The sequence below is a fragment of the Pinus tabuliformis genome, chromosome X (genome assembly GCF_031772625.1).
Source record: "Pinus tabuliformis cultivar Carrire ecotype Pingquan chromosome X, CPIR1, whole genome shotgun sequence".
Taxonomy (NCBI): Eukaryota; Viridiplantae; Streptophyta; class Pinopsida; order Pinales; family Pinaceae; genus Pinus; species Pinus tabuliformis.
In genome coordinates this window covers 782,455,051-782,468,133 of record NC_142308.1, presented here as the reverse complement: position 1 = coordinate 782,468,133, position 13,083 = coordinate 782,455,051, and positions in this window count along the sequence as shown.

The following is a 13,083-nucleotide window of genomic DNA, read 5'->3' as shown; positions in this document are numbered from 1 at the left end:
GATCGTTCAACTACAATAAGAAGTGAAATAATTTTAACAATGATCATTTTGGATAAATAGTTAGCCAAAACAATTGTGAAAGATATATCGCATAAGAAATTTTTCATGTATTCAGCACGAAGTTTAGGCCATCACCATACAAAAGTGCAATAATGGTAACCAAGATTCAAACTTTCATACATAAGCAATTTGAAGAAAAGTTATTGCTTGATACATAAATAAAACAAAATCACAAGATAAAAGTACCATTTGTAATAAGTTATGCTCATGTGTTTCAGCAATATCAACCTACTTCCAATCAATCCAACACCATCTAAGAGTACAAAAGTGCAATTTTAGTAGAACATGCTAGATAAAATGAAAATAAATCTTGTTCCATTCATTTCACCAGAACCTCCTCAAAGGTACAAAAGTGCATGTTTTGAAGATTGTTTCTAATAAAATTTGGACCCCTCTCTAAATGCATGAGAGGGGTTTAAATACTAAACTATAGGTCCTAAAAATAGATTATTACAAAAAATAGCTGAGGAGGTTTAAACGACCTTCCTCAGATTATGCTAAATGAAACTTAAAATAGAAATAAAATATGGTGACTAACTCCTTTGTGTTTGATCCTTAAGATCGTAGATATCCGTCATTGGTTTGAGCTGTGTCAGTTGGCCGATCACATATTTCAACTGCCCAGTGAATATGACATCGGTCAGTGCTGGCACCATTTTTTGTGTGGAAGTGGTTAGGCATCGCAGGGTCATCCACTGGCTGTAAGGTTTGACTAGATATTGCTAGTATGCTTCCCAGTTTAGCCTGGTCATTTGCCTAATTGCTTCCTCCCTTTCCTTTGTCACCTGTCTCCATTGTTGCTCGAGTTGTTTGACATTTGGAAGAAAACCTGGTATAGTTTATGCGACCAAGTTGGCGCTATGTAGATTTTCATTGATATTTTCAATAATGTTGTTTATTGCTACTATTGCGATAGTTGTTTCCATTTCTGCTTGTTTGATCAGATAATATCAGTCTACAAATAGAATTTCTTTATGTGATTCCTCTAGTTTCGGAAAATCAGCCTTCCTCCCATCCTCTGAGTCCTGCCAGGTGATAAAGTCAGAAATCATTTTTAAGATTTCATCATATTCAAGCCTCATGTCAACGACTTGGCTTGTCAGCTTGTCACTAATCTTGCAATAAGGACTTATGTTAGCTTATTGGGGCCTGACCCAAGTTCAGAGTTAATTATCCAAACAAATACTTGTATTAATGGCCCTTTCGGCAACAGTCCACAAAGCGTGGACTGAGGTCTCACCCGAAGTAGTATGGGGGGGTGCTCAAACTAGGTTTCCACACCCTTGAGATGTCTGAGGGGTTTATTTGGTCCAACTGTTAGTTCCTTCGTGCAAGTTACTTCGCGCACTTCCCTAGCTGTTGTGCCATGATATATTCACCTTTGCGCAGCCCTAACCAGGGTCTGTGGGGCTTTCATGTTGCTGGAGAAACGATCTGTACTAATTCCCTAAGCCACACTCGAGATATTACTTATCTTCTTATACCAGTTAGTTATCTTCGCATAAATGGATGCCTTATGCTATATTTACTTATTCAACACATTCATATGAGTTCGCGTAGTAAATAAATAGTAAGCTTTGTAATTTATACCTGATAATACATAAAACAGGAAAATATGCACAGAAATATGGTAAAACTTCTCTTTATTAATGCTTCCAATGGTTACAAACTCGACCTGCGAACTTACACACTCAGCTGCGAACTATTAGGCCTCTACGCACTCAACTGCGGAGCCTTATCCTACTCTATGGCCCAAAGACACAACTTACACTTCAACCCATTGCTTATATTCTTTCTATTCCATTCTGTTACATTGAGTGTCTCTCTTACACTTAGAGCCTCGCTCTATTTATACAATCCCATGGTCCGCGGACCATGGGTAGATCTTTCAAACCGACATTACATTACAAAAATAAGGGCAGACAACCCAGTGACTCTATTATGACTTCGCGCTCTATGCCCACAAATCTCGGAGTCTTTTCAATGGACTTAGTTAAAACTTGGGCTTTAAGCCCCAAAACATTCCTTGGGGGGATTCCATGCCAAATAAGCCCACAACACAAACATCATGACTCACCCTCGAGTCACTCTATCGGTACGGAGATCTTTGAGTGGAGACCCTTCAACTCTGCTCGAATGGCTGCAAGGTCGGCAGTGCACTGAGTGGTTTCCTGTTGAATCTCCTGTACATGTTGTTCTGAGGTCGCGGTGTCAGAACTACTTCCCTGGATATGTTCCTATGTCCCCTGCATCTGTTTATAGTCATGCGCCTTCTTCCGGCTACTTGGAGCCCGAAGACTGTGCTTTTTTTGGCTAGTCAGATAGTCGGGCCACACGTGTATGGCTTCAATCAACTTCCATTCACTTTTCCTGGGAAAGGTTCTTCATTTAGCTTTACCAGCTACACCGCGCCTCCTTATGTGACCTCCTTAACAACATACGGTCCTAACCAATTCATTCTGAACTTTCTCAGAAATTTATCAAACTTATTGTCATATAGTAACACTAAATTGTTTACCTTGAAGCTGTGCAACGTGATATGACGATCGTGCTAGGCATTTTCGCGTTGCTTTTGTACCTACTGATGGAAGCCTACCAAGAACAGTTCCTCTTCAAGTTCTTCCAACTGCGCGACCCTCTCTTCTAGGGCTCTGCAGTTCGCAATACCTGTGAACGCTGCTATGCGCAGACTAGGCACAATATGCTCCATTGGCATGACAGCTTCCACACCATAGACCAACCAAAAAGGTGTTTGTCTCGTTAGTTTCTTTCACATTGTCCTATAAGCCCATAATACTACAGGAATGCGCAGGTCAAAATCAGTCCACTGCACATCATATACCTTTTTCAGTGCTTCATGTACTTTGTTAAAAGCTTCTGCATGGATAACCTTCTACACACTCGTTCTTTCCATACTACCTTTTTCCAACTCGGGGGGGGGCATTTGTGAAATTGCCTTGACCGCACATGATTACTAACCGTGTCTCCTAACATGGTGTCTTTGAGCATCTGTGTAGGTTTTTTAAGATATGCCTGTATCGATCTAGATAGGTGTGCGCGCGGATCATACCGTCTGGCAATCTTGTCTATTAATTGCATCTAAGGCTTCCCAAACCATATGTGTATCATTCTCATGCATTCGCACCAGTCTTCAAAGCTTCCTTGGTGCATGCCCCACCACCTCGCGGGCATAGCGCAGTACCCATTTCAAAACTGCGAACTCATCCGTTCAGGAAGTCATCTACCTCACTCAACCCATCATACGTAGGCAGATCCCTTACCTCTGTTGATACGCATTGAAACGATCTCATCATCATGTTACAGTTCAGTGTAGTTACCTCATGTAACTGGTTCTACCATTACTTTATCTCCTCGTCAAAATCCGATGTACAGGAGCTTTCCCGCTCCCATGAGATTCGTCCATCTGTGGTGGGATTTACCCAGTCTTTCTCTCACGCGGTTATCTTGTAGATGAAATCTAAATCCTCGTCGCTTTCATAGTCACGCACTGGCTCCATGTAGCATAATCCTTCTGGAGGTTCCAAAGGTACAACTACGTGCAGAGACTTTTTCTCAAAAATCATCTTGTTCTTCTTCAAATTTATCACCCCATTCATGTCAGTGGCCCAATCTATCCCTAATAGCACAGGGTAGGGATTTTTGTCATAACCAATATCTATCACTTCAAAATCTGCTAGCGCGCTTGCTCCTTCGATATCTATGGTGATTCCCTGCAATCTTCCCATAGGTAGGATCTTTTATTGGTTCACCATTTGCAGTTGGATAGGAGACCATTGCAGCGTAGGCCTTCCCATGCTCTCCCATGTCTTCTTCGGAAAAACATTCGCATCTAATCCTAGGTCTAGAACCACTTGGTCCATCTCATATTCTCCAATCTATGTGGTCAACCTCATTTCTCTTCCCGTCCTTGTCACGTGTTTTCCAATCTTCCAGATTATGCGCTATTCTCCTTGCGCGGTCCCAACGCATCTATTTATGATTTTCGACAATCCTTTACAGCCTTGTTGTCACACAACAACTTCATGCATGTTTCCAAGAACATTGTGAGCATTGATGGGTCCATTTCCAGCTTTAGTCTGTCTTTATTTGCTGAAGTGGAGGCATCATCGAAGCTCCTCCTGGCTTCCGTGAAGGTTTCCTTAGCACGCTCCAAATCAAACTCTGGTTCTTTCATCGGAGCCTTGTGAAACAAAGTACTATCTTCAAGCTGCTTGACCTTATCATCCCCTATCGTAATTCCGCTTTAGAGCATAATGTTCACATTAGGGTCTTCCTCGCACAACTCAGATCTCATCATTTGCATGTTTTGAGTTGGGGGAGGTTGGAGCACTCCCTTGTCGCGCAGCCTCACTATCAGTGTTGGACAATCCTCTGTCTCATGATCAAACAATGTACAATATAGGCATGACCAACGCATTGGTTTCATACAATCACGGGCATAATGTCCTAGCCCTCCGCAATTGTAACATATCAGCTATCTGCAACCTCTTCCAGGTCCTCCTCCACCCCAGCCTCGTCTGCGCCCCTGAAATCTGGTTTGCACCATTCCTGCGTTTTGGTAAAGGGGCCACATTTCTGCCTAAACTCTATAGGTGGGAGTCCTATCCATCATCACTTCATAACTTCTATAAGTGTGCTCATCATGGCCCACTGATATATAGAAATTACAGAACAATTGTTGTGAATTTTGTGTGTACTTTTGCAATAAATGGCATTTTTCCGTAGCATTCTTTCCCTCTATTTGACAAATTGCGCACCATAATGCAGGCATCACGCTAGTTCTTGCGTGTGCCTCTGGTCTCAATGGCATTGGTCTTCCTCCCATGAGGTAATTCGCAAACACTGGGAAGTGGTCCTTTTCATGACCCTAACCCTTACATTTAACACACCATACCTCGTCGCGCACCTTTGGGCGAGCTGTCCTATCTTGTTTTAGACTCTGCATCTCAAGGCACAAGTTTTTCAACTATGCGTAGATCTACTGAACTCCCAAGTTAGGATCCTGTATCAGGGTCTCATGCAGCCTCATCACAATATCCAAGGCCTCGTCCTGAGTTGTTAGCCTCTTATGTGACAGTGTGTTCCTTAAATGCAGCGTTAGCGACGCTACAAACCATTCACAGTGTTGTCCATCTGTCAAAGTCATGTGATGCAACCTTATGGCTACCACAACCTAAACACCTTATCAGGACTCGTTCACCCTTATAAGCCTTTATTAAGCTTTATGCCCACACATATATCAGAAGCGTTATATTAGCATTTTTTCTATAAAAACCCCTAAACCAACAAAACTATCGGAATTCATTGAAACAACGAAAAACCCCGCTTCGAACACTTTATCCGGACTTTAAATATTATACAGCTACATTCATAATCCCTCGGGTCCACTCATCGGCCCTTCACCATCGATCTAATGCAATATCTCTATCGCGATTGTCACAAACATATAATATTGGAAATACATGAATGCACGAGAATACACAGAAATCCCGAGTGAAAGCCTTAAGGCCGAACTTCAAATTATTTAAACTCGCATTTACAACTATCGTCAAGTCCGTCTCTTGGCTTCATCCCTTTCCGCTGCTCCGGTCTCTAAAATTTCAATTACTCTCATCGCCGATCACTCATATCCATCGTTATCGGCAATCGCAATGGTTTAAGGCCCAAATCCGATATCACACTTCCATCGATGCGATATATTGGCGATCACAGATCACAATTGTCAAAGGCCTAAGGTCCGCCCCTTGTGCATGAACTTCACCGATGCGATATCTATAGTTCTGCTCTATGCGATAGAATCTGGACCGTTGATTTATAAGATCCAACGGATCCTGTGTGCTCTCTGTTTGTCTCCTCCTTAACTTGATTTCGCTTGTTTTTAATGGATTCTGTGTTAAAACATGGTTTCTGCCATACTCTAGTTTAAACATGACATATATATATATATATATATATATATATATATATATATATATAACGATCACTCCATTAATCAATGGATCACCATTGATCCTACATTTATCGATGGTCGATCAACATGCCTGCAAACAGGTTTTAAACAATTAAGCATACATACATAGAACAACTGGAAAATTATTAAATGCATGGTTCCTCTGTCTCTCTCTCCTCTCTGTGTTCGTCGAATTCCGCCCAGATGCATACATTAAACAGAATCACTAATGCAAATAGAAATCATCATTTCATATTAAATCACACCATCCACACTCAAAATCAACTCTCTATATACACATAAATACATATTCGAGGCTCTCTGACCCTCTCTGGCCTATTTCTTCTAATTGGAGCCTTTGTTTTTCCTAATTTTCCTGTAGGCTTACAGTTCCATAGTCAATCCTCTCTTGCTCTCTATCTTCAAAAAATAATGGCAATACATATATGTTCTATCTAACCATCTCTTTCCACAAATGAAGGAATTCACTATATTCTTAGAAATCAAATCCTCCCCTAACTAATCAGTATAACTAATTGGCTTGATATTCACGCAAGGAGGATCACTTGCCACTTATTCCTAATTCTAAACAGAATTAGGCAACATTTAACTACTTAAATACTTTGCAATTAATAAAATTAAATAACCAATTCTTCCTCCAAACTTCTCATTAGCCATAACATGTGACCACACCATCACATTGCTGGCTAGGCATAGATGCTCCTACATCATCATGTTAGCTTCAAGAATTGTGCACTTCAATTTCTGATCCAACTCCCAAGGAGTCTCGCTTGGTAGCACAGTGATCTCCTTGAACCTAATGATCAATTGCGCCTCTAACTTCGGCCTGCTAAATTCTTTGTTCAACGCAGTTTGGATGTCTGCGATCCCCACATTCGGATTGTCATTAGAATGCTTAATATATCAGGTCAACGCATGATCCTACAAAGCACTAACCAATGTCACTTTCTTTATATTATCCTCTGTAACTCCCTGCACTTCCCATACATCTTTTATCATGAACCAAAATTGGTCTGGATCTTCATTTCCTACTCCCTTGAACACTGGCAATTTTATCATGCTTGCCATATTGACTCACGTGGTGGCGGAGGTGGTATGGGCAAAGATGGGGGTGAAGACGTTGAAACTAGCAATGGTGTGGGTGGAGGTGGTATGTGCGGAATCCTCTGCCTTATCAAATTGATCACACTTCTTGGTGAGACCTTCGCGAGCTCTTCCTCGTCCCTTTGCGAAGGTGAAATCAAGGGGTTAGTTTCTAGTTTTTCCCTATCTCCATTTCTGTAAATTCTCCCACTTTTCGTAGCCCAAAACATCAATGTATTCACATAACCCACTTTTCACACAATAGCATTTTAATCCAAGTGTTCAAATACTTAATGTACTTACCTCGCGGTCCCTTAAGGAAGCGTCGCTTTGCCTCACTATAGCTAACTGAAGTATCTACCATGAATTTAGTGTTGAATCCTCCTATAATTCGATTGAGCCAGTGATCAAAATCATGCGCAATCTGATCCTATGATGCTTCTAATCTGCGCACCATTTCTGGAGTCCACACAATAGGTCTATCAAGCTTGCACCTTCCTTGGCTATCTGCTAGCTTCGAGATCCACTCATATAGCTCATTAGGGAAAGATGCAAAGAAAATTTTGTGGATCTCTGTGTATAGGTAGCAGTCTAACCACTCTTCTTTTCATATTCATGGACTCCTGCTCTCCTGCACCGCGAACTCGTGAATCTTCATATCCAACCAATCTTCAATTCCTTTCTTAGTTAGATTACAGTGATATGACATCAGACATCTCTATGCAGATCCCAGTCCCGGCAACGGAACCATTTGTTGGCTTGTTGGAGCCTTACCTAGGTTCAGTGTTAATGAACCAAACAAATCCCTGTACTACTATCCCTTTCGGCAACAGTTCATAGAGCGCAGACTGAGGTCTCACCTGAAGTAGTATTGGGGGGTGTTGGAACCAAGTTTCTTCACCCTTGAGATGTCTGAGGGGTTGATTTGATCCAACTGTTAGTTCCTTCATGCAAGTTACTTCACGCACTTCCTTGGCCTTTGCGCCCTGATATATTTTCCTTCGTGCAACCCTAACCAAGGGCTGTGGGGCTTCCATGCTGCTGGAGCAGCAATCTATAATAATTCCCTAAGTGACACCCGATATCTTACTTATCTTCTTATACCAGTTAGTTATCTTTGCGTAAACGGATGCCTTATGTTATATTTACTTGTTCAGCACATTCATATGAGTTCGCGTAGTAAATAAACAGTAAGATTTGCAATTTATACCCAATAATACATAAAACAAGAAAATATACACATAAATATGGTAAAAATTCTCTTTATTAATGCTTCCAATGGTTACAGACTTGACCTGCCCTACGCACTTAGCTGTAGAGCCTTCTCCTACTCTACAACCCAAAGACACAACTTACACTTCGACTCAATGCTTCTATTCTTTCTATTCCATTATGTTATATTGATTTTCTCTCTTACACTTAGAGCCTCGCTCCATTTATACAATCCCATGTTCCGCGGACCATGGGTAGATATTTCAAACCAACATTACATTACAGAAACAAGGGTGGACAACCCTATGGCTCTGTTATGACTTCACGCACCATGCCCAAAAATTGCATAGTCTTTTCAATGGACTTAGTCAAAACTTGGGCTTTAATCCCCAAAACATGCCTTCAGGGATTCCATGCCGAACGACTTAACTACGAGATTCTCTGGCATAGAAGTTATTTTTGGTGCATTAGCTGGAGTTAAGGCTGAGTGCTTCTATTATGAACTGATCAATTTGCGGATTGTCCTTATACTTATCTATTATGGCTTGTATCCACGCATCCTTTTCTGCTAGGCTAGCCTGATGTTTTATTTGCATCTACTCGAATTATTGCTGGAGCTTGGCTATTTGCAACTCTTCTTGTTGGTTAGATTTTTCCTGCTCTAACTATTGTTCCAACAACAGAATTTTATTTTCCTTTTCTCTAAGCAGCGTTTGGACCTCTATTTCTTTGTCAATAGTTGTTGTGGCATAGGCTCCTACAAATTGTGACAGTCTAGTAAGGTTCTCAGATGGGTCGATGGGTGAATCTTTCCAGACAATATCCATTGGTTCATTGTTAGGAGTGGTAACAGCTGCAACATCCAACTTTCTTTTCTTCCTTTGCCTTTTGACAACAACTTTGTGGGTCGGGTTATAGAACACATCTAAGGGAGGAATTTCCTCAATTCTCAAAACAATTTCAGAGGTGGGAGTGGTAGGAATGAGCTCTACTTCTTGAGTACTTACAATTTTCTCTACTATAACTTCTTGAGTTTCTCTGTGTTGTGGAGTCTGTACCTCAGGTGTTTGTTCTTTTGTATGGAGCTTTTTATTAAAATGCTCCCATTCTTTCTCTAAATCAATAACCAGGGGTTTTGTTGACTAGGTGGAGGTAGAGTGAATTTCAGCCTGTTTCTTAGCTGAGGTTTTCTCGGCTGCTTTCTCTGTAGACCCAGTTGTGTCCTTTTCTGACTCCTTACTTTTACTGCCCCCATTCTGGGACTGTTGCTCTGAGTGCTCTAACTCATGAGTAGACTTCGCCTGAGACTCTGCTTCGGAGTCATCTTTAGAATTTTCTCTGGAGCTCTGCTCTAAGCTTACACTGGGAGTTGGCTCCCTTATTGGTTCAATCTGTAATTGGTCCAATGGGACCTTTAATAATCTTCTTTCTCTGTATTTATGAAAGGCTTCAAGATCACCTAGGGAAAAAGTAGTGATGCCATATGCTTCACGTCTGAGAATGTCTCTTTCTATAGGAAGACGTCATCAAATGCATCTTCTTCATGGGTGAAGACCTTCATTTTCACCATGGTAGTGAAATCTTTGGCAGTGTCATTTGGGTCATACTGCCTTCTTGGGAATGTAGGTAGTTTTAGAGATTTCATGATCTCTGCTTCTTTGCATGCATGTCCAAAATCATGTAGTGAAAATGCACCACACTGCAACGGAAATGTAGGCCAAATGGCCTTTTTCTGCTCCTTTAGTCCTTTGCTCAGCCCACCTTCACTTGTTGTTTGGTAGGCTATCTCTCTAGCCATCAATTTGTTGGGGACATAGTATGGGAGGACATGTGGTGAAGCAATGCTCCCAAATACTCCGATATATGTGAATGTTTCCTCCCCAAACCATCTGGCCACAAGAAGGATATATACTTCGGCCTCTCTAGAAAACCTAAGGGTATTTTGGTTGAAAAATTGTTTATGGATAAGCAACATGACTCCATGACAATTTTTGTAAAAATGGGGCTGAAATTGAGACTCCCACATATTCTTATGATATATATTAATGGGAAGTGGGTCCTTCACAGTCCATTTCCATCCCATGATAGGAAATTTGGAGCCAAAATAGATTGCATCCATTATATAGGCACTCATAAAAAATGGAGGGTAAACCCTCGAAGAGATACTCCTCTTCCTCCTATACTCCATTATAGCCTTCGCTAAATTATCAAACAAAATTTGGTCCCAATTCATTATGGTTGCATTGCATCTATTAATGGAAGCCATTATGGGGAAAATTTAGTACTTTCGGCATTGCCAAACATCCTACATAACATGGCTGCTGCAAAACTATGAGGGGGAGCTATAGATGCTGTAGAATACATACCCATTTTTTCCTTTTTGATCTTGCCTTCGTTTTTTGTCGTAGTTCATGTGACATCCACTAGGTCTTTGTTTTCCTTAGCAAATTTCTCGAGGTACTATTCATTGTAGAACATTTTAGGCTCTAGCAGGTTGTACATAAGCCGCAGGTTGTCTGGTGAAAAATATCCCATAATCTCTTGCTCGCTATTCTTAAATTCTCTATCTGGGTTATCGACCTAATAAATTATCCACTTGACCATATCTGTATATGGGATTATCTTTAGTCTCACAGCTATGCGGTGCAAAAACGAGCATGCAGTCTTGAAGATGGAGGCGTCTGAGGAGGCATAACCATCAATTGTGGCCTTTGTTTCCAGAGGTGTTGGTTACTCTTCTTCTAATAAATCATACATGGTTTCCCACGTAGAGGTTCCTCCATCTCTACTGCATGTAGTATCAGAGAATAAAGGAGTCATTTCTGATTTCTCAGATGCGACTGCCTTGCCCTTCTTTGCCATTGTTCCCAAAGACTCTTTCTTGTGGATTTTTCCTGAAAATGGAGAAAAACAATAGCTATTGGATATACAGAGATAAGAATGAATGTAAGAAGGAATAATATAGATAACTCATGAAAAGGGGACAAGAAAGGAGTTTTATTGAATGCAGGTGAGAAGATATCGTATCACGTTGAACTGCTTTTCACACATAAATGCCATTAACCCTTACTAAATGCCCACTAATGGTTCCTTATCCCTAGCTTTATTGCCCATTAATGTTCGCATCGTAAGTCGGGAAGAAACTTTTTAGGGTGGAGAGCCTTTAAACTGTGAAAATGTCGATTTTGTGATTGTGATGCAATATCGCAAATCACATTATCACATTGTGTTTGTGCACTTTCCTTAACGTTTCTTTAGATGTTTCTGCGGGATGCAAAATGTGGGCCACTTATTATCATTTCCAAAGCATAGCTTATTTATCAGGTTTTTCTATGTAAAGCCCTTTTTATTAAGCAATGGACTTGAGTACTTGTTTATAACGTATCTCGGGATTAGGTCCAAGTCTCAATCGCATTTCGCAATCTCGCATAATGATAAGTTCTCAGGCCTCTCTTAAGTGTTCACAATGTGATGCGACAAGGGAGATATTATCATCGCAATTTCACATTTCGCATCGTTTAGGATAACTTGTTAAGGCGTGCCCCTTATAGGTGTTGATATTTGATGCAGGTCTTTGTTTTAATACGAAATGCCTTAGAACTTAGCTTGTATGAGAAACCTAATAGTTTTGAGGTTTTAGCATGGTATTCTCTTTTGATCACTTTTTCAAAAAGTGTTTGATTGATATATTGCTTTATTCCAAAAACTAACAAGGAAAATTCCTAATGCTAAACTTATTTTTGGAAGGATTTTTTAAAGGGTCCCCATGTTGGGTCGCTATAATACTAGTGATTACCCCATTACTATTGTAGTTATACCCCTTATTAATATTGTTGTGCCCCTATTGCCCCCATATTGTTATTACTGTGCCCCATAGAATCCCTCTATTGTTATTTTTGTGGCTCTATATTATTATTGTTAGGTCGGCTGGATTATATTGTGACTCCTTAGACTCCTATATATAGAAAGGAGGTTTTGTCATTTGAATCATCCAAGAATTGTTCATTTATGTAATGTAAAGGAGGTTGCCCCCTCGAAGAGACTGAATTCTAAGGCGTTGATCTATGTTTTCTATCTTTTCTTGAGCTGGTTTCATAACATTTGGTATCAGAGCTTTGGAGTCTAGGGTTTCGCTACTCCAAACAGGTCATTGTGGAATTTTCGCTATAACGTTTTTTCTGTGACGTTTCAGAAGTCGCAAAAAAAACCCATTTGAGAAGAAATCGCGCTGAAACTTGGGTCTAAATTTCAGAGCTTTTTGCACGATATTTTCAGAGATATGATCTGAGGAAGTTGGTCTTTTTGCAGACTCCTCAATTACATTCAAAACAGGTGACCTGGGAAAATCGTCATAACTTTCTCTCTGGGGATCGGATTGAAATTTCGTAAGAAGGTACAAAAAGAGGACGGACTGTAGTTTCTTGTATGCATGTTTTAGATCCAAAGGTTGAAACAGTGACTTGTGGCACGTCGTACAAGTTTGCTCTACTGAAATAGTCTATAAGCAAGTCACTGCGGTAGATTTCACATAACGCTTCCTTGGAGAATCCAATTTGGGTCGAACTTGTGGCATTGGAAAGAGGACATAGAGGGCTACTATAGCTCACAAATTCAGAACTAGATGACTGGAAAGTACAGAGATACATCAGAGGTAATATCAAGCTCCCAGTTCAAACAATATTGCCAGAACTCGACGAGGAAGGAAAAATTATATTGGAACCGAAAGCAGTCACAGA